The sequence below is a fragment of the Lissotriton helveticus genome, chromosome 7 (genome assembly GCF_964261635.1).
Source record: "Lissotriton helveticus chromosome 7, aLisHel1.1, whole genome shotgun sequence".
Classification (NCBI taxonomy): Eukaryota; Metazoa; Chordata; class Amphibia; order Caudata; family Salamandridae; genus Lissotriton; species Lissotriton helveticus.
The window spans coordinates 1816699157-1816723361 of NC_136068.1; positions in this window are offsets into that span (position 1 = coordinate 1816699157).

Sequence of the window (24205 nt, forward strand, 5' to 3'; positions counted from 1 at the left end):
TATTAGAAAAACTGAAAGGAAAATTAAAGTACCTCTCAACGAGCACAAATCAAATATCCGTACTAAAATTGAGAAATCAAACATTGCAATGCATTTTGTAGAACAAAAACACACTATAGCTCAACTTAAATTTTTGGTACTGGAAGTCATTGACAAAAAAGAAGGCAAGGACAACAACAAGGCATTACTACAGCGAGAGACAGCCTGGATATACAGCATTCAAACTTTGAAGCCATTTGGACTTAACGATCGAACTGAATTTAGTTGTTTTTTGTAACCACCTATTTGGTGACATCCCACTGCATAACGCTTTTGGGCCGCCTGTTATCATATATACATGCTTGTAATGTTTATGTCTATTCTGCGTATGCACATTGTACCCCAGTACCCATTACACATTCAACATGGCCACGACCTCTCTACCCGGTTACTGGTACACAGTCCGTCATCTATTATCAGTGTCCACATGATCGGCCCCTGAACCAATCAAGGCCCGATTTTCTAACTTCCGCGTAAGCTTGAATACCCGGTCGGTTTATCTCCCTCTTTAAACATCGGTGAAACGCTTGTTTGGCTAGTTTCATCCCCCCCAGCGAGGACATCTCACAAGGCGAGCCTAGACTTTGGTACTTGCTGACACCGCTCTACCATATCGGTAAGTCGGCGCGAAACTTGCCGACATCACGTGAGTTGTATAACGTGTATCTCCACCAGTAGAGATACCATTAATCGTGGCGTTCTTATGTATTTTTTGCAGCTGAAGCTTAGCTTCCGAAACGCTGATTTATGTAGGTGTTACCATTTCACTTTGGGCTTTTTCATACGGTCACGCTAAAAGCCGTCACTGCATCACATCCACCCCCTAGACCCGTGCACTTACCACCTTTAACCCTGCCGACATAAATATATAATAAGTTACCAGCATGTATTACAATGTATGTTACCTTTATGTATCAGTCTTGATGTTTAACATGATGGGCTACATATTACGTATTCTTTGTTTTCAGAGCTCCTTGATAAAGGGCGATGAAGCCCGAAATGCATTGGAGCACTGCTATGTAAAATGTCATGCATATTGCAAACAAGCATTATTTGGAACTTTTATTTGATATGAAATGAAGATATCGAAGTAAAGTATCGATGAGTATGAATCAATTGGAACATTAAAAAAAAACTACAATCAACTTTGTTTGAAGTGAGTCTTCTATGAAGAACTTAAAGGAGTGCCCAATAACAGGGATGCGTTCATAATGCATGTGCGCACATTTCTTTTCAAAGTTTGAAAACGTATATGGCCGGATACGTTACCTGCTGGAGCACCCAACATTTATAAAACTTAACAGTTAAAGGATTCTAATTTATGTAACCATTGAACATTACGCTGTGCACCTTGCCAACCCCCTTTGGTCTATAATCCTTTAGGGAAGTGACAGGTATCCCATTAACTGTGACCTGGTGGACATAGCAACTCCCACTCTCAGGGATCAAAGGCTTACCCTTGGTAACCAGCTCCAGGCAAGGGGATGCCAGGGCATGCTCAACCCACTCTCACTAGCCTCTATTTTGCTCCTACTACTTGCCACCTTTTACTCTCATTTGCTGTCCCTGTTGGTCAGTTGAACTTCCTTCATCTCTAACTATAACTATTTTGTTTTACTGTCCCTCCTCTTGACAAGTTCCTCTTCTTTGGATTCTCTTCTGGTAAATCCCCTCTCTCTTCTCTCTCTCTTTTCTCTCTCTCTTTCTCTCTTTCTCTCTTTCTCTCTCTCTCTTTCTCTCTCTCTCTCTCTCTCTCTCTCTCTCTCTCTTGCTAAACTGAACTGTGTTTGAATAGCTCCCTTTCTCTCAGTGCTTAATTTGTGAAGGAGCTTTCAGGTGCAAAGCACCAGAACTTTCTTAATAGGGCCAGGGCTATTGGATTTTTCTCCCCAGTGAGATGAGCCCAATATTTATTTAAAAGGAATGTACCTACATGTCCTGTGTCTTGTGTCATCCTCCTTCCTGCAGGATGGCCTACCCAGGTCCAGGCATGATGACTGCATCACGTTAGTGATGTCAGAAGTGCACGCCTGTCTTTCAAGGAGCATTTTCTTTCACATTGGTTAATTATTACAGCTGAGGGCGGGCAGATGGGTGAGCTGCGGCCAAGGCAGACTGGGTCCTGGAAAGTTCCAGTCTCGGCAATAACCTTAATACGACATCGTCGAAGTAATAAAAAAGTGCGTAGCTGATTTCTGTTAACAACTCGCATGCACTGGAATGAAAACCCAGCACAATCAGGCCATGAATTATTCCTTTTGACTTGTCATTTGTATAGCATGCTGATGCTCTTGGCCAGGGCCCCACCATAAACATTATTTGCCAGCGATCTAAAGGACCCAGTGCCAAAAAGACTGCAGGTCACAGGTAAGAGGGTAGTAGATAGTACTACAACAAGTTGCTATTAATTAATCTGGAACAGATTTACTACTGTGTGTCCTCCTTACCAATTTATTTGCAGCAAATAAATGTATAAGTTAACTGTCAACTCTGCTTTTTCAAGCTCAGCACCTCATGACTCAATGGCCCCTCTCCTCTGCCACACCTGACCTCCCAATTTATGGGTTACCATAGTAAATTGCCAGTGCCAGTACTTTTCCGCATATGTAAACCAGCATATTTTTCTTTTTTGTAGAATGTGCATATGAAAAAAGGCAGGTTACAGCACTTGTCTGCAGCTGCAGAACAAGTTTTAGGTAGAACCCAGGGACACACGTATGGACAGAAGTTCCTGCACGTTATCTATGTTTGTGTTTCTAGCGCAAATTGGTCCACTGTAGGAAAGCTGGCTCTAGCATCTCCATTCTTGTAGTAACCTTAGATGTAAATCACACAGTTCAATGGTGATCAGACAGGCCTTGTGGGTGAACACTCACAGATATTTTAAATTTGCACATTCATCTCAAAGGCCGGACTGTGCCACGCTTCATGTGGCAGTTTCCATATGCACTGCTTCCCCCCCAACACAAGACAACATCAAATGAATACTACACTCTTCAGACAAGCTGCTTGGAGAACTTCCAGGCTCCATCGCTCATGGCGACTGATGGAGTTAAAATGAGATTGACATTTTCCAAAAACAAGGGGTAGTTTTACATTGAAAAATTGTTCTTTTGAGCTTGAAACTAATTAAAACAGCAGAATGTAAATAATGCACGCTAAATTATTTGTGTTTTGGCCCATTAAAAAAATATCACTATAACTCTCACATACACATTTTTTGCTCACACTTTGTGCCCCTTTCACGTACTTTACACTAGAACACCTACAGTTATCTTCTGGCTGCCTGGCCACTTCATCGTTTGGCAAAGGGATGAATTAGCACTGTTTCTGTTTGAAGTAATTTGCAGCTGCTTAACTTGAGAATTTCTCAGGAGGCTGGAGGGGTTCCTTGAACATTCATCACCACTTTTTCTCACAGTTTACCTGACTTGAAGCTTGGAATGGTTAGTGGAGACTGGAATGTTTTGTTTATGTCCATATGGAGTAATGTGTGGCGATAAACAACTTAGAGGACCTTATTAAGCTGGAAATGAAATATGAACAGCAATTGCAAAAATAGCTCAACTGCAACTTTTGTTTATAAAGTATTGGTGTGGCTCACCTAAAAATCATAGATTGTATAAATAACATTATATATATATAACATCACAATGAATCACGTCTTGTTCTCTGTGGTAGGGTCAAGGCTGCTGCTGTATTTAGGGTGCAGCGTTTACGAGACATTACGTTATGATCGGATATTGCGACTGCGAGCCTGCTTTCCTGCAAGTGCATTGCATTGATTGATGCTTCTGTTTTAGAGGGTCAAGTCCAGTTGCAGCTAGGGAGAAGGGGTGGGGTAGTCAGGTGTGAATAAGTGACATTCCAGAATAAGCATCATCAGAAAGGGACAGCAGGGGTTTAATTTCAGATTACCTGGGTCCCCTCGCTGCAGCACTGGACTCCAGACAGGAGCTCTGTCCTTCGCATAGCTCTCTGCCCACTGCCGTGCACCTGCAGGGGTTCTGCAAGTCAGATCCTGTTAGCCTGTGTATACAGGAGCAAATGGGGCCTTGATTGTGGGCTAGGGATGTGGAGGTGAGATGTCATCGGTGTGTGGTGCTCAGTCTTCCACCTCTCTGGGTGGATGTGCAGTGTTTTCAGACTTACACCTCTCTGGGTGACAGGCACCTCCTCAGGATATTGCTGTGCCACAGCTTGGCCCATCTGTGCTTCGATGACATGTGGCTAGTGACTGACCCTCAGCCACAGGTGCACAGAACAGGGTATAGACAGTACTGTAGTGCATCCTTATGGCGAAGCACATGGCTCATTTCCTGACCTTTCAACTGTAGATTTTGGCCTAACCCTTGTTATGGCACGTTCAGCAATACTAGTTCTGGGTGTGGGTGGGTGGAGCCAATATAGGAAGTGGGTGGAGTCAGTTGTCAGTGGGTGGGGCTAGGGGCGTGTGGGTCTGGCCTCCTTAAAAAATTTGAGAACCTGCACTAATATTTTACAAATTAAGCACTACTCTCTCTATGACTAGACCCTTTGTGATAGTTGGTTGTTTAATTGTTTCAGCTGTCTAATTTGTCATTTACTCCTTTAATTCATGCTGTTCTAATTGTCTGAATACTGTAACCACCCCGATTGCCTAACAGCTCTCTTTGTCTCTATTTATGCTTTTACTGGAATCTAAGTGTCTCGCATTATATGTAACACTACTATATTCTATTTTTAATTTTTATGTAAAGAGCTCTGACACCTTTGGTTCTAGCAGGCGCTATATAAACTTAGAAATAAATAAATAAATTGCTGTCCGCCTTTCCCTTTGGTTAGACAGCAGTGGTCCATGTGAAGTGTGAGATCATTGCTTTTTACCTCGGCACAATTTTTCATTCTTCTTCATGGGGAGCACATAAACTTCTTTTTCCCCATTTAAAGCACTGGAACGCTTCATTGACGCATGCAGTGACACTTTTTTTTTTTTACAGAAAACCCAAATGTGCTCATGCAGAAGGTGATTAACTACGTACACACTTCACAAACATTTCACAAAGTTGCATTTTCAGAATTCCCTTTATTGTGTTGAGGATAACAAATACCATGATTTTACATTTTCTATTCGAATGCTAGGGATTGTAGATAAGGCAGGTGAGGCACAGTATATGGAGATTGAGCAGCAGCAGCTCAAATGTTTAGGGTTCGATTCATTTTACCTTTTTTGAGAATCAGTACCCAGTTTAATTATCTTACTTTCTGTAACATCATGGGATGGGTATAATGATGGTAAAATACATTTTAGCCAAGAAAACAAAAATATTCTTGCAATTTTTTCTTCATTTCTGACTTCATATGTTCCTAACACCTGGGTCCATATATTACAAATAGAGTGCACTTTTCCTGCGTGAACCTTGGCACACCTCTAAACAGGTGATTGATTGATGACTGCCCTCAGGGTAGCCAAGAACCTGAGCTGCCTAGGGGCAGCACATACAGGGAAAGACAGAGCGGTCTCTTCAAAGCCACTCTGTGATTTACAGTGAAGGTGGCATCCCATCTGTACTTTAAAGAGGGTAGAGAGACTCCCTTGCCGGTCGGTGTAGGGAGAGACTGCACCTGCCTGCAGGGAAGTTCTGGGTGGCACATGACACCCTCCCCCCCCCCCTACATAGGGATACTCTTAGGGGGCGCACTTACAATGCACTGCAGCCTTTTTCAGCTGAACGGCGTGTTTGCCTCTGCGCCTGTGTCTATAATATGGCCCGGATGCAGAAGCACAGATATTTGCATGGGGCTATGTCTTCAGCCAAATAAGGGGATGTCTTTTAAGATGTAGCTGGGGGTATTTGTGTGTCTGCGGCCCCTTCTGTAATACGATTGTAACCTGGGTTGTGCAAAGCAAATGCACACGCCCACTGTGACCTTGGGGCACACTGTATAATATGTCCCTGTGTATTTAGGGATGGTAATGCCCCAATAATCAATCTACTATCAGTGTCTATGGCTCCCAATGGTCTGTGAGCATTCCTATATCCTCTCCTCCCCTTTTGGAGAACATATCTGATATTTGTGCAACTATTCCCAACCCTTCCCATCCTCCCCATTGGCCCTCATCACTCTTGAGTGTGTGTGTGTGTTTGTGCATGTGAAATAGTATGCACCTGACACTGTAAGGGCTTTTGAGTGAGAGACAACTGTGTCTGTAGCATGAGAGTCGAAAGCGTGAAGTGTGTGCAGGTGTGAGTAAGTCTATGTACAAGTATTTGTGAGTGTTATTGTGAGCATGAGTGACTGATCCTCAGTGCCTGCAAGTGTTCACCTTTGCACAATTTGCCAATATGTCCCTGGAGGAGCACCCCCAAACCTCCCTTTCCTAGTGATGCTTAAGTGTTATCAGATTGTGGTCATGATTGCTGACTTTATACACTGCAAAATAAACAAACTGTACCTCATAAATAAAAACTGCAGAAGGACACAAAGGGGATTAATGCACTACCTTCACACCATGAGCAATGTTTTGCTATCTGTACCTTCCAATGGAAGTACCACATTTACAACACAAAACATATTTCCTGATGTGTGGTCTGTTTTTCTGAAAAACTCCCTTGTAGCTCTTTTTGCTTTTAAGAGCTGATCTGTCAGAATGCCAGAATAAAGTAAGGTTCCTAATGTTCATTGGACTTCTCCCCAATGCACGTGCTACAGCTATTCTTCAATCAATCAAACATTTATAGAGTATGGCAAATCACCTGTGAGTGCCTTGAGGTTCTGGAGCTGTTTGCTTTTGACTGAAGGTTTGATCATTCAAACATGCAGGTCTTTAGATCTCCTCTGAATTGCTGGTGCGATAATGCAGTCCTGGGGTGCAGTGGGAGATTGTCCCAAGCCTTGTCTGCCAGGTGCAAGCAGGGCGTCCTTTGCTGTAGGCCTGACCGATCCATTGAGTGCCTGCGAGTGAGAGGGAAGCTGATCGAAGTTGTCTGTTCGGTTGGTGGAGGGTCAGGCATTTGTTGATGTATGCTGGTCCGTCTTTGTGCGGGGCCTTGTAGGCATGAGTCAGCATCTTGAACTGGTATCTCGTCTGAATCTGGAGCCAGTGTAGTTTCTTGAGATGTGGTGTGATGTGGGTCCTTCATAGGAAGTCGAGTATGATTCTTGCAGCTGAGTTCTGCATTGTCTGGAGCCTTTTCAGGAGGCTTGCAGTTATTCCTACTTAGCGCATGTTTCCGGGGTTCACCCTGCTTGTGATGAGGGCCTGCATGACCGTGCTTCTGGTGTCTGCTGTGCACCACCTGAAGATCTTGCAGAACATCCAAAAGGTTTGAAGCAGCTGGAATAGACTGCTTCATCATGGATAGCTTACCATCCAGAAAAATGCTGAGATTGCAAGAGTACCATCGAGAAAAATGCTGAGATTGCAGTAGTGGTCTGTTGGGGCAGGGTTTGTGCCGAGCTCCACTGGCCACCATGCATCAGTTCATGGTGAGGTGTAGTTCCCAAAGAGGAGGACTTCCATTTTTTTCAGTTTCGAGTTTGAGAACATTGTTCTTCGTGCAGTCTGCAACGTTCATCATGCATCTGTGGAATCTAGCTTTAGTGGTGGAGGGATCTTCAGACAGTGACAGGATGAGCTGTGTGTCCATCTGTAATGTGCAGGTCAGAGGTTCAGGGATTGAATGTCTGTTCTCCTTAAAGCTGTCCTGAACCTAGAACCTATTCACGCTAGACAGTTACACTATGCAACTAGGAACAGTCACGTATCTTTCATGTTGTCAGCAGAGATGTGTTCAGGATTCATCATAAAATTTGGCAAACTAATTTCCTAAAGGTTATCAAATAATTGTTTTTGAGTAGGAGGCTTCTTCTCATAAGAAGAATGAATTGGAGACTGTGGGAAAACAGACTTTTTGCAGTCCCCACACTGTCTCCATTTGGACTATTGGATGTTGGCTTATGACTCTGAAAGTGCAGTGAAGCCACTAACCCGGACCCAGCACCAGTGCTCTACCCATACAATATGATGTATTTGAATTGGTAACTCCAATCGGCAAGGACTTTAACCCCCCCTTATACGTCCCTGGTAAATGGTACCAGTGATACCCAGGACATGGTAGTTAAAGGGGTCACCAGGGCCTGAAGCACTCTTTGTGCCACAATGAGTGACCCAAGTAAATAGCTGGCAGTAGTCCTGCTATTGCAGACTGAATGAGCAGTGAACACGGCTAGAACTCGGCTTAGCCTCAGCATGTGTAGCAAAGTCGCGTTTTTAATGTATGCCAGTCACCCCTGAGGAAGGCATGGTGCATTATGTAAAATGTGTGTATAAATTAGTGCAAGCTTATATGTCTCTTTGGTAGCTACTTTCCATGAAGGGTTAATATAAGTGATCAGCAGGTCAGAAAGAAACATGGGCAGGCACACAGCAACCCAAGGTTGCCAGTTCCATTATAGTGCCACTGAAATATGGCATGTTTGGTTTCAAACAAAGTGCCTCATCACCCCTTAGAAATCAGCATGAACTGTTGCGGGTTTTTTTGTAACTGGAGTTCCTTTCCTTCCAATAATGATACCGGGGACCACAAAACAAAGCCCACAATGATGGTTTCTCGAACATGTAAACCTGCTGCTCCCTGCCTGGCTGCTGACTGTTCACTCCCACGTAGGAACACGGTTTGAAAGAGTCCAAGATCCTTTCGACCAAAGTAACTTTCTCACAAGGGTTGAAATGCAAGAACCAAGGAAATACATCTAGTGCGTTCACCCCTGCCTGACCACATAACCATCCTCAGTGACAGCGAGCACTTGCAACGGATTATGGCCACTCATTCCAAGCAGCTGAGGAGAAATAGACTCCTTTCATTGATGTTTACAGGCAACGCACAGGATCTGAATGATTGCCTGGATCACGGTCGTTACTGTGGGCTGTAGTTCATGCATTGCGGCAGCAGGGGGCACTGCACTTATACCATACTGAGTAAACTGAATTGTTCAACTGAACTGCCATCATACTAAGGCACTTATGATAATGCCTTCATTCTTCAGTAAACAGGCTAATAAGAAAAGCAATGTGTTAGGACTCTGACATGGCAGGTTGCAAGTGCAAACTCTAAAATGCTTGTGGATTACCAGAAAACACGCAATTGCTAATAAAGCAAAGAAATACAGCAGAAAGTTGTTACGGATTGTTTGATGGAATGCACCGTGTGTCTGAGTTGAAAATGTGTAGGGTGCCTACCTTCTAAAATCCACTAGTCCTCAACAGGGACAAGTGGATAGCATTCTTGCCTCCCCCTGGATTAGGTGAGAAAATTGAGGCTGGTGCCAACAACATTAGTACCCACAAATGGCAGCATGTTAACAGCTTTTCTTGATCACCCAGATATATACCAGGTATACACAATACCAGAACCCTTGCTGCTCCCAACAGTACGTCTTTCTTAAAGTACCTTCCATTTGAGCCACTTTCACCACGCGCCTCACCTCCTGTTTTCGTCAATAAGGGAGTGCGGTCCTGATTGGGGATTAGGTATAGGCACACTTCTCTACTCAGGAGGTCTGAGCAGATGTTACTACCATGACTGGTATTCTGACTCTTTTTTCGGAAGATTTTCCAGCAGGGCCGAGCGTGGAGTGTACCAAGATCTTTTTGTGCCTGGTTTATTACCCTCTTTAGGTAATGTCTTTCCTCCAATTTGTTTGCTAGGAAGGCTGCTTTTGCTTTGTAGGTATCCAGATCAGAACACTTCATATGGATTCTCAGGAATTGTCCTACCGGGAGATTCTCCCTCAGTGATCTGGGATGAGCCATATTGAAGCTTAAGAGACTGTTCCTATCTGTCTGTTTTGTGTACAGAGAACTTTCCAGCCTTCCATCCCTGGCAATGATGTTCACATCCAGGAAAGACACTTTGCGCCCGAAACCAAGCTTTAACTCCACCAAGCACCACGGGCTAAGGGTTATAATCTACGAAAGGGGGTGCCCCTCGCTTTACTATTGAAGCACTTACGCAAGCGCAGCGATATGCCTTCACGTTCTTTTACATACATGTTCAGATGACGCTAATTTCTACCTTTTTAAAAAACTCCCATATACAAAATCTTTGGTCACACTTTTTTCATTTTGGGTGTTGATGTAAAAATGATGAAAACAAGTGCATTGTGGGAAACACAGTACGGTCCTCCAGCAAGTTTCAGGTGGCTACCATTTTACCCCAGATCTCCGGTTGTCAAAACAACTTCTCGTTGACCTTATCGCTGCCAAGGCTAGTTGGTGGCCAGTCTGCCTACCACTACCATCACTCGTCGCTGCAACACGAAGGAACTCTGCAACATCTTCAACTGACCACATCAGAGGCATTGTTGCTGACTTTTTGCATCAGTTTCCTCACCAACACTATCCAAGCAGTAAAATCAGATCCCCTAGGCTCCCACTTTAGCACTAGGGCCAGGCAGAGCAACTACGCACCTTGCCCTTATAAGTCAAGTAAAAATCAACTGACTGCCATGGCCTGGTACTGGGACCAGCATCACCTTTCCTACCAGTGGGTACCATGCAACTCGACCAGCAAGTGCCTGATTGTGACTAGTGTTTTTTACGGTGCAGAGACAGAATATCAGATACAAAATATCTAGTTGCACAAATATCAAGTCATAAATATCATAGTTCAGGAATATCGACAGCAAAAATATCGTGGTCAATAATGTCGATTTAGGGTAAGTAATATTGAGTTTAACAAAATCGAAGTCTTTAATATCGTTTGAAAAAATATAGGGCCAGATGTAGGTAGGCCAATACCGGTCGGTAACAGACAAATTTACCGATTTTTGGCCGTTACCGACCGGTATTGGGCATTTGGGATGTAGGGGACCCGAAAACATCCTAATCGGTAAATGTACCGAATCGGTAAAGTTACCGAATCGGAACCCTCACAGAATCGGAAAACATACCGAATCGGAAAATATACAAAATCTGTAAAGTTTCCGAATCGGTAAATTTACCGATTCGTAAAAAATACAGATTCGGAAAATATACCGATTCGGAAACCTTACCGATTCGGTTAATTTACCGATTCGGAAAATAAGAAATGGTAAAAATGAGTTTTTGAGATGTAGGAAACCTCTTAAATACCGAATTTGCATGAAATTCGGTATTTAAGAGTCGGTATTTACCATGGATTCAAATCAGGTGGTAAACAGGTGCATGGTATAAAAAAGGCCCCAAAATGCAACATTTTCACCAGAATGGCGGCATTCTATGTCATTGCGAGGCGAATACGGCTACAGGCAGAAGGAGAGAGGGTCTGGAGGAGGGAGGAGCAGGTGTACAGGCAGAGGATCACTCTATTCCAGCTTACTGAGCCTGAGATCCTACAAAGGTACAGGCTAGCTCCCCAAACTATCCTGGACCTAATCAGGGACCTTCACCTACTATTGGAACATCCAACCACAAGGGCACACGCCATCCCACCCCATGTGCAGGTGCTGTGCAGCCTACACCTGCTTGATTCTGGGAGTTACCAGAGTGTGGTTGCTGTGGTAGGTGGGGTGTCCCAGAGCTGTCTGTCACGTTTCTTTAAAAGATTCCTTGATGCCATGTTGCAGAGAATGCATTTCTACATCAGCTTACCTACAACGCATGCAGAACTGCTAAGGACAAAGACAGACTTTTATCAGTTGGCGCCTTTCCCAAACATAATTGGCTGTATTGATGGTACCCACATACCAATATGCCCACCTGCTGCCACAGAGTACATTTATCGGAACCGGAAGTCCACCCACACCATAAATGTACAGGTGATCTGTGATTCCAAGTACATGATCACTGACCTAGTAGCCAAATTCCCCGGGAGTACCCACGACTCCTACATCTTCCAAAACAGTGGGATCTACGCACGCCTGACAGCGGGGGAATTTGATGAAGGATACTTGCTAGGTAACACACTGTGTGAAACTCCCTTGATACGTATTACAGGTGGATGTGTGTGTGTGCATGTGAGTAATGTTTTTTCTCTTTCCATTAGGGGACAGTGCATATGTCTTCCGGTCCTTCATCCTCACTCCCTACCTCAACCCTAAAACACCAAGTCAGAGGAGATACAACAGGGCACACAAGACAACCCGAAACATTGTGGAGCGCACCTTTGGCATGTGGAAGAGCAGGTTTCGCTGCCTCCACATGAGTGGAGGTGCCCGCCAGTACACACCAATAATCTGCTGCAAGATGATTGCAGCCTGTGCTATGCTGCACAACCTTGTGGTCAAGAAGGGCACAGCAGTGGATCTCTCAGATTACGAGGACCATGATGATGAGGAAGCAGTGCCTGAACCACACGCATCTGGAGTTGCAACACCAACTGATGGCAGACACAGGCGGGATGAGATCACACGCAACTACTTTTAAGTAAGTAAAGAGACACAGACAGGTGGAGTATGCACCAAATGTAGTTTAATTTGGTAATCAGGTAGATTATTAAAGCGCAACAAAAAGTATTTAACTGCAATGATGTCAGTCCTGGTTCACCTCACCATGAACTTTAAAAGTCATTTCCTTCCTCGCTATCCCTGTAACACCGGTAGGTTGCTCACCCTGCTCACTGTCTTGCTGACCTGTGGCCTCAGCGTGGCGCCTGCTCCTCCTTGTTTCAGGGACAAGGGTGCTTCCTATGCTGCTCCTGCTAGTGCTCTCCTCACTTACAGGCACATCCAGAGCAGCTGTATGTGCAATTTGGGCATTTAACAGCGCCTGAAGAGCACTGGTCATCCTGCCCATGCCCCTAGTGACCTCATTGGTGTTTTGGGTCATAGCCTCCTGCATGTTACTGCTTCTCCTGCATGACAGGGATGTGGCAGTGGCCAGGCGGTTGATGGCTTTATTTAGCCCATGACCACGATGCCTTTCTCTGCCCCTTGCCTCGAAATCAGTGTCTAGTTTGGTGCATAGCAGCTGCACCGAGTTGCCAATTACGCGCATCCCTGCTGCCATCTCTTTGTTGGCTTGTACCAGCTCACTGATGCCCTTTCCTATTTCTCCAATGTTGCTGTTCAGGGACCTCATTTGCCGTTGGCATGCCTGGATGGCTCTTCCCTGCATCCTCTGTATTCTCACCACGCTCCCCTCCAGACCACGGAACACACTTGGACCCTCAACTGGTGCATCTGCTGGCCTCTCTTGGACTCTGCGGCGTCTTACACCACTATGGGCCACCCCTGCACTGGAGTGCCTTGTTCCAGTGCTGACATCTGCAGGCAAGTTGTGTGTTTCGTCGCCCTCAATGTCAGCTGCTGCAGACTCCATTTCTAGGAGTGGGGCCACAACATGCCTCTTGCTGGGTTGTGATGCAGGTGTGGAATCATGCTGTGATGCTGGCATTTCTGGTGATGACAGCAACAGAGGGGATTGAGATCTGTCAGGGGAAGCAAAGAAATCTTGAGGCATTTCTGAGTCTTGTGCAGGAGGATGGCTACTTGATGCACCTGTGTCCTGTGGTACGGTGTGGGTAGTTGGACCTGCTTCCTGACTCTCCTCCCTCTCAGGTGGTGTGCCTTCAGTCTCCTGCGAGCGCCTGCGAGACGTTTCACCTGTGGACATATGAGCGTAAATTAGCTAAGCACTACTGTCTCACAGTCACTACAATTAAATATGTATCACATTGGCTATATTCTCTATGCAGTCATTTCCTTCACTAGTTGATTGTTGTGCTGTATGACATGTTATTACATTTCCTGACTACATATCGCATCATGCATTGGCCCTGTATAGTGCTAGCAGTTCTGGACTGGGGTTCACTTGGCCACAAAGGGTACAGGTAAGGATGATGGTATGGGGGGGAATGCTGTGCATGTCTCTTACCTTTTTTGCTTGCAGCTCTGGCTGAGCTGTCTACTCCTCCCAGTCCGCATACGCTGTCCGGTTCAATGGTTGAGGCCACCATCTCCTCCAGGTCAGTAAGGGGGTGTGCTGGGTTCTTGCCTCCACCAGTTTTTGATGCCTGCTTGTGATGTTCAGCTATTTTCTTTTTGGTTTGGCTCCTGAGGTCATAAACTCGTTTTTTCCGGTCCTATGTGTCTCTGGTGGTCACCCGTTTACTTTGTCCAAAATTTCCAGCCAGATTTTTCTTTTGGCAGATTCTGCCACAGTGAGGGACTGCCTGCCAAACAGTTTATGGTGCACCTTCAACACCTCCTCAACAAGGACCTGCAACTCCATGCTGCTGAATTTGAGTTTCCTCCTCCTCTCAGGCTGCTCTTTTTCCTTGCTGCTTGCCATTTTACACTTTTAAAAGTACACCAAACCCTTTCTGCTGCTCAGTGACTCAGCTCAGCTCCAACTGCCTTTCCAGGAGCTTCTAATTAGTTGCAGCTGCCTGTGTAGCCACTTCCTGGGAGGGGGGGGGATGGTGGTAGCACTTGATTGGCTGCCTACCTAAGTTTCACTTTTGTTTGCTTTCCGATTCGGTATTTACCGAATCGGTATTCCCCATGCATTTCTATGCGGCAAAAGGCCCATAAGAATACATGGAGAATACCGAATCGGTAAATACAGAATCGGTAAATACCGATTCGGTATTTTCCAATTTTCCGATACCGAATTTTACCGATTCGGTATTTTTTACCGATTTTTTTTCTACATACCATTTACCGATTCTAAAATACCGATTCGGTAAAATTCGGTATTTTAGAATCGGTAAAATCACTTTACCTACATCTGGCCCTGGTTGTTAAAAATATTATTAACGTATGTATTTTAGTATATGTTATATACATATGTGTTGTGTGTTTTTTTACAGGAATTGCGTTCATTTTTAATTTATGTGTTCAATTTTTAGTAGTTATTAATTTATTTTTATTTGATTTTAGCGTTTTTAGTTCTGTAGCGGGTTGTGGGTTTATATGGGAATAGAGTGGGTAGTAATTTAATTATACTAAATGTATTGATTACTTTCTATTTATCAATATTTGTTTAATTGAGGTGTGTGATCGTGGGCGGTCAGCGGACTGGTAAAGCAGGCGAGGAGGCCGGATATAGTGGGCGATAGCGATTTATTAGGGTTTGTTTATACAAGGTTTATACGGAGACAGTAGGAGAGTCCGGTCCAAATCACGGGAAGAGGTGTCCGTCTTCTTCTTTCTTGTCTGGCGGGATGAGGGTCCAAGGAAAGGTTGGGTCTTTGGTGTAGCTGCCTCGTTGGGGTCGGAGAACACCTCGGAGGACAAACAAGAGACAAGAGGGAGCCGTTAGCTGTGCTTGGATTCGAGATCCTGTACCTTCACCGTTAACCCGGGAGTGTGAGGACACGAAGGGGAAGTGAGGGCGGTACGGGTATGGATCAGGGAAAGGAAAGAAATAGAAGTGCACAGGGATGTGGGGAGAGGGGTGCTCTTTGTACAGTGCGAAGTGCGTATTTACAACCTGGGTAGTGCTTACTTGTGACGTGCCTAGGATAGCGGGAACAATTTACACTGGGAGGGCTTTACAACTATATACACGGGCACCTAGCGTGCTCAAGGGAGTAACTGGTACTCACGCGCTCCGCCGTAACTCTCCTCCGAGTTACGGCCGCTCTCCAGCCTCCTCCGTGGGACTCCACCACTCTTCGGACCACTCCTCGCGTTCTCCGTTCCCGTCTTCTCCGTCCGTCACCGGTCCAGCCGAATTCTCCTGCCACAATCCTTCGACCACGCTTGTGTCTTCTCTTCCGGCTTTTCTGTATCCGACAGTCGGTGGAGAGGCGGGCCTTCCGGGGTCACGGTGTATCCCTTCCGGTCCTTTGACGTCTCTGATTGGTTCCTGTACAGGAGAGAGGGGCGGGATGCCTGTCGTCAGGGACGCTGTTGTTGGGGGCTTTACGCGTCTACCTGAACGGGCTATGGTGTGAGGCGGTAATAGGGGAGCTAGATAGTCTCGGTTATGGGGATCTCGGGTCCCGAGATCACATTCCCTTCCCCTAGCTGTCTTTCTTGTACCCTTAGTGGACACAGGGTAACGAGAAAGGTAGTCTGCGTTACCTTGTTCCATGCCCTTCCTGTGTACAGTGGTGAAGTGATACGGCTGGAGGGATAGGAACCAGCGGAGGATTCTATCATTGTGGCCCTTGTTCCGCGCCATCCACTCCAGGGGAGCATGGTCAGTGTAGATGGTGAATTGTCTCCCCTCCAGATAATACCGTAGGCTGTCTACTGCCCACTTAATGGCCAGGGCTTCCTTCTCCACCACGGCGTAGTTTTTCTCTCGGGGAAACAGTTTTCTGCTAAGAAAGAGGACAGGTTTCTCGTTCCCTTGGGGGTCTTTCTGGGAGAGGACCGCCCCGAGCCCCTGTTCGGAGGCGTCCGTTTGTAAAATAAACGGCCGTGTATAATCCGGGCTTACTAACACTGGATGGGAGGTCAGGGCATTCTTTAGATCCGTGAATGCCTGCATCAGATCAACCGTAGGGGATTTGAGAAGGGTGTCTGTTCTCATAGACTTTTTTAGGAGGTCGGTGAGGGGGGCTGCTCTTTGTGAGAAGTTGGGGACAAACCGTCGGTAGTAACCCAGGAGCCCCAGGAAAGCACGAAGGTCTCTTTTGCTCTGGGGGAAGGGGAGGGACTGTATGGCTTCGATTTTGCTCTCCTGGGGTCTGATTAAGCCTTCCCCTAGGAGATAACCTAGGTACTTCACGGTCTGTGCTGCTAGGGTAGTTTTGGAGGGATTAATGGTAAAACCATGTGCCCCTATGGAGGAGATGACCTGGTACAGGTGTTCCAAATGCTGGGACCAGTTGTCACTGTAAATCACGATATCATCGAGATATGCACCAGCATAAAGAGAGTGAGGTTGCAGGATGTTATTCATGGCCCGTTGGAACGTGGCTGGGGCGCCATGAAGCCCAAAAGGAAGGACCAGGAATTGGTATAATCCATCAGGTGTGGAGAAGGCCGTCTTTTTTCTGTCTTCTTTCCGTAGGGGAATCTGCCAATACCCCTTACAGAGGTCTAGCGTGGAGATGTATTGGGCCTTCCCTATGCGTTCGACCATTTCGTCGACGCGGGGTAAGGGGTATGTATCAAAGGAGGATATCTTATTAACCCCCCGGAAATCAATACAGAAACGGACAGACCCGTCCGGCTTGGGTACGAGTACTATCGGGGAATTCCACTCGCTTATCGAGGGCTCGATGATACCCATCTGTAGCATCTGTTCCGTTTCACGTCGGATTACTTCCCTGCGGGCCTCGGGGACTCTGTACGGCCTTTGACGTACTACCTGCCCGGGTATGGTTTGAATCGTGTGCTCAGTTATGGAGGAATGTCCCGGGGAGGAGGAGAACACATGTCGCAATGGAAATAGGGCTGTTTCGAGTTCCTGTCTCTGTCGTGGGGTGATGTCGGGATCGATACAAGGGTTGAAGGAGAGGAGTTCTGTGCGTGCTGACCCACTTAAGACGGGGCGGGGGCCTTCCCATTTTTTTAAAAGATTAACGTGGTATATCTGAGTGACTCCACGACCGGGATCTATGTCTAGCTCATATGTGACTGGGGTCACCTGACGTAGGATGCTATACGGACCTTGCCACTGTCCCAGGAGTTTTTGATCGGAGGAGGGCATCATAAGTAACACAAGATCCCCTACCAGGAAGGTTCTGGTTTTGGTGCCTTTATCGTATTGGCCTTTTTGTCTGTTCTGGGCACTCTCGAGGTTCTGGCTTACTATATCTCTCATAAGGGATAGGTGGGTTTTCAGATTCTCCATGTATTCAGGAAGGGGCCGGGTACGGTCTGGTTCTGCCTCCCATGCTTCTTGGGCCATGTCAAGAAAGGTGCGGGGGGGTCGGCCATATAACAATTCATAGGGGGAATACCCGGTGCTACTTTGGGTGGCACAACGGATAGCAAACAGGGCAAGGGGTAGCATGTCTTCCCACCTCTTGGTTTCTAGGCCTAACAGTTTCTTAAGGGTCTGTTTTAGGGTGGCGTTATACCGCTCGACTAAACCGTCGGTTTGCGGGTGGTACGCCGAGGTTCTGATTTGTTTGATCCCCAGGCTGGCGCATACCTGTTTCATCAAAGAGGAGACAAAAGGAGTACCCTGGTCGGTGAGTATTTCCCTGGGAAAACCGACCCGAGTGAATACAGTAATGAGGGCCTTCGCAATGTTCTGGGTGGTGGGTTGTCTCAGGGGCAGGGCTTCAGGGAAGCGGGTGGCATAGTCCACAATTACCAGGGCGTAACGACACCCACTCCGTGACGGTAATAGGGGTCCGATTATGTCCATCCCTACTCTGCTGAATGGGACGTCTATGATGGGAAGGGGTTGCAGCGGGGCCCTAGGGGGTCGGTATCTACTGTGTTTTTGGCAGACTGGACACTCTTTGCAAAACTTTTTGATATGCTGGTGTATTCCGGGCCAATAAAACTTATCCAGGATTGTTTGGCTGGTCTTTTCTTCACCGAAATGCCCTCCCAGAAGATGGCTATGTGCTAGGAAGAGTACTTTCTCCTGAAAGGGGCCGGGGACCAGGAGTTGGGGTTTCTGGTGGATCCCCCCTTTTCGGTATAAAAGACCGTTTTTCTTAAAGAAGTAGGGACCTACGTTAAGGGGGTCCTCTTGATCCACTGCCCTTCCCCAGGCTTCCTGTAACAGAGGGTCTTCCTGCTGTGCGGCCCGGAATTCACGGTCCGTTTGCCAGGGGTGTTCATCTGGAAGCACTGGATAAGCGCCCGTATATTCCCTTTTTTCCTTTTTCTTCTGTGCTTTGGTTTTAGCCGGTTTACGGGGTTGTAGGGGGGAGGATAATCCCTTAGGGAAGGGAGCTTCTTCCCACCAGTGTGTCAGGGACTCTGTGGTGTCATGCAGCATTCCGGGCAATCCGGGGTAATCACTTCCTAGGATCGCCTGTTCTGGTAGGGCGGGGATCAGTCCCATTGTAAGAGCCGTGCCGGGATCCTTTTCATGCTGCACCAGTACTTGGGCGGTGGGGTAACTCTTCGTGTCCCCGTGCACACATTGAATGGCCACCCTGTCGGACGAAGGCTGCACCGGGTAGGGTAGATCTTGAGGCCTGATAACACTCTGTCGACACCCTGTGTCCGTAAGGGCCATGAGGGGTTGTCCATCAAAGTTCACTGGACGTCTGAAAGGGGGCGGAGGGGCCCCTGGTACGGAACACACATAGTTCCGTGCCAGACCCACTTCCATCGGCTCTTCCTTGTGTGGACAGTTCCTGGCAATGTGACCGAATCCGCCACAGCTATAGCATTGAGGTCCGGGATTGACAGGACGCTGTATCACCGGGGTGGGGAAAAAGATAGGAGGATCAGGTCTTCTTGGTACCGGGGGTCGTGGTGGTCGTAGTCCTGTGGGGGGATGTGGTTTGTGGGGATGATCGTCCTTTCCCCTCTGGACCTCCTGGGCCCTGCTGTAAGCGCTTGCGATTTCTATCGCTGTGTCCAGGGTCAGGTGAGCATGCTGGCGTACCCATCTTTGCGTGCCTGGATGCAAAGACGAAAGGAATTGTTCCAGGTAAATCTTTTCCAGGATATTCTCTTTCGTGGAGTTGTCGGGTTTCAGCCAGCGGTTGGCGAGGTCCTTGATTCGGAAGGAGAGGGCCCTGGGATTCTCTTGGGGTCCTTCTTTTACTTGGCGCAGACGTACGCGGTAGGTTTCCGCATCTATACCCAGCCGCTCAAGTATGCATTTCTTTACGTCGTCATAAGGGGTATTGCCTTGTATATTCGCTTGCTGGTAGGCAGCTTGTAGTTCTCCCGTTAGCAGGGGCCCTAGATAGTGGGCCCACCGGTCTAACGGCCAGGCGGCGGCCTGGGCCAGCCGTTCAAAGTTGGTAAAGAAAAAGTCAGGGTCCTCCCCCGGTACGTATTTCTGCAGTACCACTGACGGGAGGGAGGACGTCGGGCGCGGTTGACCCAGGACATCGGTCAGTTTTCCCATAGCCTGGTCGTGGGAGGATCCGTGTCCCTTCAAGACATCGTGGAGCTGCCCCCGATCGTCCTCGGCAGTTTTGAGGAACTGCTCCATTAACTTTCCCAGCTGTTCTTGAGATTCCGCCATCCTTTTCATCACGGCCTCCATTCCTCCAGTGAATCCCACTTCTGACACCAGATGTGATCGTGGGCGGTCAGCGGACTGGTAAAGCAGGCGAGGAGGCCGGATATAGTGGGCGATAGCGATTTATTAGGGTTTGTTTATACAAGGTTTATACGGAGACAGTAGGAGAGTCCGGTCCAAATCACGGGAAGAGGTGTCCGTCTTCTTCTTTCTTGTCTGGCGGGATGAGGGTCCAAGGAAAGGTTGGGTCTTTGGTGTAGCTGCCTCGTTGGGGTCGGAGAACACCTCGGAGGACAAACAAGAGACAAGAGGGAGCCGTTAGCTGTGCTTGGATTCGAGATCCTGTACCTTCACCGTTAACCCGGGAGTGTGAGGACACGAAGGGGAAGTGAGGGCGGTACGGGTATGGATCAGGGAAAGGAAAGAAATAGAAGTGCACAGGGATGTGGGGAGAGGGGTGCTCTTTGTACAGTGCGAAGTGCGTATTTACAACCTGGGTAGTGCTTACTTGTGACGTGCCTAGGATAGCGGGAACAATTTACACTGGGAGGGCTTTACAACTATATACACGGGCACCTAGCGTGCTCAAGGGAGTAACTGGTACTCACGCGCTCCGCCGTAACTCTCCTCCGAGTTACGGCCGCTCTCCAGCCTCCTCCGTGGGACTCCACCACTCTTCGGACCACTCCTCGCGTTCTCCGTTCCCGTCTTCTCCGTCCGTCACCGGTCCAGCCGAATTCTCCTGCCACAATCCTTCGACCACGCTTGTGTCTTCTCTTCCGGCTTTTCTGTATCCGACAGTCGGTGGAGAGGCGGGCCTTCCGGGGTCACGGTGTATCCCTTCCGGTCCTTTGACGTCTCTGATTGGTTCCTGTACAGGAGAGAGGGGCGGGATGCCTGTCGTCAGGGACGCTGTTGTTGGGGGCTTTACGCGTCTACCTGAACGGGCTATGGTGTGAGGCGGTAATAGGGGAGCTAGATAGTCTCGGTTATGGGGATCTCGGGTCCCGAGATCACAAGGTGTTATCGAGTTAAATGTGTAAAATAATTAATTAATAATTGGTTGTTAATTTTAATTAACTATTTGGTAATTAATTATGGTAATTAAGTTTAAGTGTGTGTTGTGGTGTTTCTAGGTGTAAAGGGTGGGAAGTGATTTATTTTTAATTTTTAAATTAATAATTGATTGTTGATTATTTTAATGAATAAATTGGTAATTAATTCTGGTAATTGTGCAATGAATTTTAGGTGTGTGTTGTGGTGTTCGTGGGAAATAAGTAATTGTTTTTTAATAGATGAATTAATAATTGGATGTTACCTAATTGTAAATAATGAATTTGTCATTAATTATGGCAATTGTGTAATTAATTTTAGGTGTGTGTTTTGATGTTTATAGGAGTAAAGGGTGGGAAGTCATTAGTTTGTATTTATTTACTATATAGTTGTTAATTGTTAATTATTTGATATGTATTTTAGGTAATTGTTTATTTTGTGTGTGTTGTTTTTACTTTTAGAGGGGTAAAGGGTGGGTATTAAATACATTTTAATAAATTTATTATTAGTTGTCAATAGTAATACTTTTTAATTTAAAAATAAGTTTAATTGTGTTTTATTATTTTAGAGTTTAATTTAGGTGTGTGTTGTGGATATCATAGTGTTAAAGTATATGTTGTCGTAGTAGTAGTAGTAGTAGTAGTAGTAGTAGTAGATACGCTTTATTCGATAAAAAGTTTATCATAAAAGCATAACATATAAAATGCAAATTTTATAAACATTGATCCTTTAAAAGCCATCATAATATATATTAATTCTGAGCCATTAAAAAACTACAATATATACAGGCTAAAAAATATACAATTAAAAAGTGGAAATCCATTATCACAAGGCTAGAAGGAAGAATAGCAGCTTTAACATTATTAAACTTTTAGGAGGATAATTTAGTCAAATCTATCAACTGACATCAACTCATCGAGGGCAGCAGCATATTTGGACAGCTCAGTGGTCCTTTTTAAGGGCTTCCAGAAAAGCAGGGGGCGTAGACGTGCGATATGTCGAATAGTCTGCCTTCCCATGTCATAGAATAAGGGCTTCAAGGGAGTAGATGTGGGAAGTGAAGCGAGGTCTCTTAAAAACTTGTTTTCAGACTTAGCTAACTCGCTAGTGTTCTCCATACCCCAGAGTTCTGCCCCGTAAAGGGACGTAGGTAAAGCTTTACCGTCATAAATGACGAGCGCCGGGGCGATTGGCCTGCTCACAGACAGATGCTGTTCTCTGACTATCGCCCCAGACACCCGTTTATGATTTAAAAGCATCCTGTCCAAATGAGAAATCCATTTCATGTTTTTCGAGAACCGGATTCCCAGATAGTCAAAGGACTCAACCACATCCAGGGTAGCACCATTTAGAGTGATGTTGTTTCTAAAGAGTTTCGAGGGAGTATGTGTAGTCAATTAATGTTTGTTTTTTATTAAGAATATTTTTTTATTGATTATTAATTATGCTAATTATGGAAAACATGTTTTTAATAATTTTGAAGTGCTTTGCTATTGGTGTGGTGTAAAAGGGAAGAACATAAAATGAAGGTATTTATGTATGAATTACTTTATTTGTTTGCAAATATTTTCTAGTTCAAAATAATTATTTTTTATACATTTATGTATTATTTTATTTGATATATTATTTGTAGGTTTTTGTTATATGTAATTAATATAATGTGTTTTCCTTTTATATATTTAGCATATTTGATTTTTTAATTTCTAAATATTGTTTAGTTATTTTTATGATTTTTTAATTTGTAATTCTTTTTTATTGTTTTTTTAACTTTTTGAAAGTGATAGTAATTTTTGTCTCATTGCTATCCAAACTTCCCCTAATGTTGCACTCAGTGGATTGGGAATAGTAATTTGTATCTCTCTGCTATCCAGCACTTTCTTTATTGTTGCACTCACTGGGGTGGGAGTAGTAATTTTTACCCCTCAATTATCCAACACTTTCCCTACTGTAGCACTCACTGGAGTTGGAATAGTAATTTTTACCCCTTCGCTATCCAACACTTTCCCTACTGTTGTTCTCACTGGAGTGGGAATAGTAATTTTTACCTCTCCGCTATCCAGCACTTTCCCCACTATTGCACTCACTGGAGTGGGAGTAGTAAATTTTACCCCTAAGCTATCCAACACTTTCCATACTGTTGCACTCACTTAAATGGGAATAGTAATTTTTACTCATACACTATCCAACACTGTCCCTACTGTTGCACTCTTTTGAATGGGAATATAATTGTTACCCCTCCGCTATCGAAGACTTTCCCTACTGTTGCATTCTTTGGAGTGGGAATAATATTTTTTTCCCTTCGCTATCCAACACTTTCCCTACTGCTGCTCTCACTGGAGTGGGTTTAGTAATTTTACTTCTCCGCTATCCAGCACTTTCCCTACTGTTGCACTCACTGGAGTGGGAGTAGTCATTTTTACCTCTCTGCTATCCAGCATTTTCCCTACTGTTGTTCTCACTGGAGTGGGAATAGTAATTTTTACCTCTCCGCTATCCAGCACTTTCCCCACTATTGCACTCACTGGAGTGGGAGTAGTAAATTTTACCCCTATGCTATCCAACACTTTCCATACTGTTGCACTCACTTAAATGGGAATAGTAATTTTTACTCATACACTATCCAACACTGTCCCTACTGTTGCACTCTTTTGAATGGGAATATAATTGTTACCCCTCCGCTATCGAAGACTTTCCCTACTGTTGCATTCTTTGGAGTGGGAATAATATTTTTTTCCCTTCGCTATCCAACACTTTCCCTACTGCTGCTCTCACTGGAGTGGGTTTAGTAATTTTACTTCTCCGCTATCCAGCACTTTCCCTACTGTTGCACTCACTGGAGTGGGAGTAGTCATTTTTACCTCTCTGCTATCCAGCATTTTCCCTACTGTTGCACTCAGTGGAGTGGGAATATTATTTGTTACCCCTCAGCTATCCAACACTTTCCCTACTGTTTGCACTCTTTTTAGTGGGAATAGTAATTTTTCCCCTCCACTATCCAACACTTTCCCTTTTGTTGCATTCTTTGTTTTTTTTTTTGTTTTTTTTTTTAGTTTTCATCAGAGGTACATTTTATTGTAGCATGCA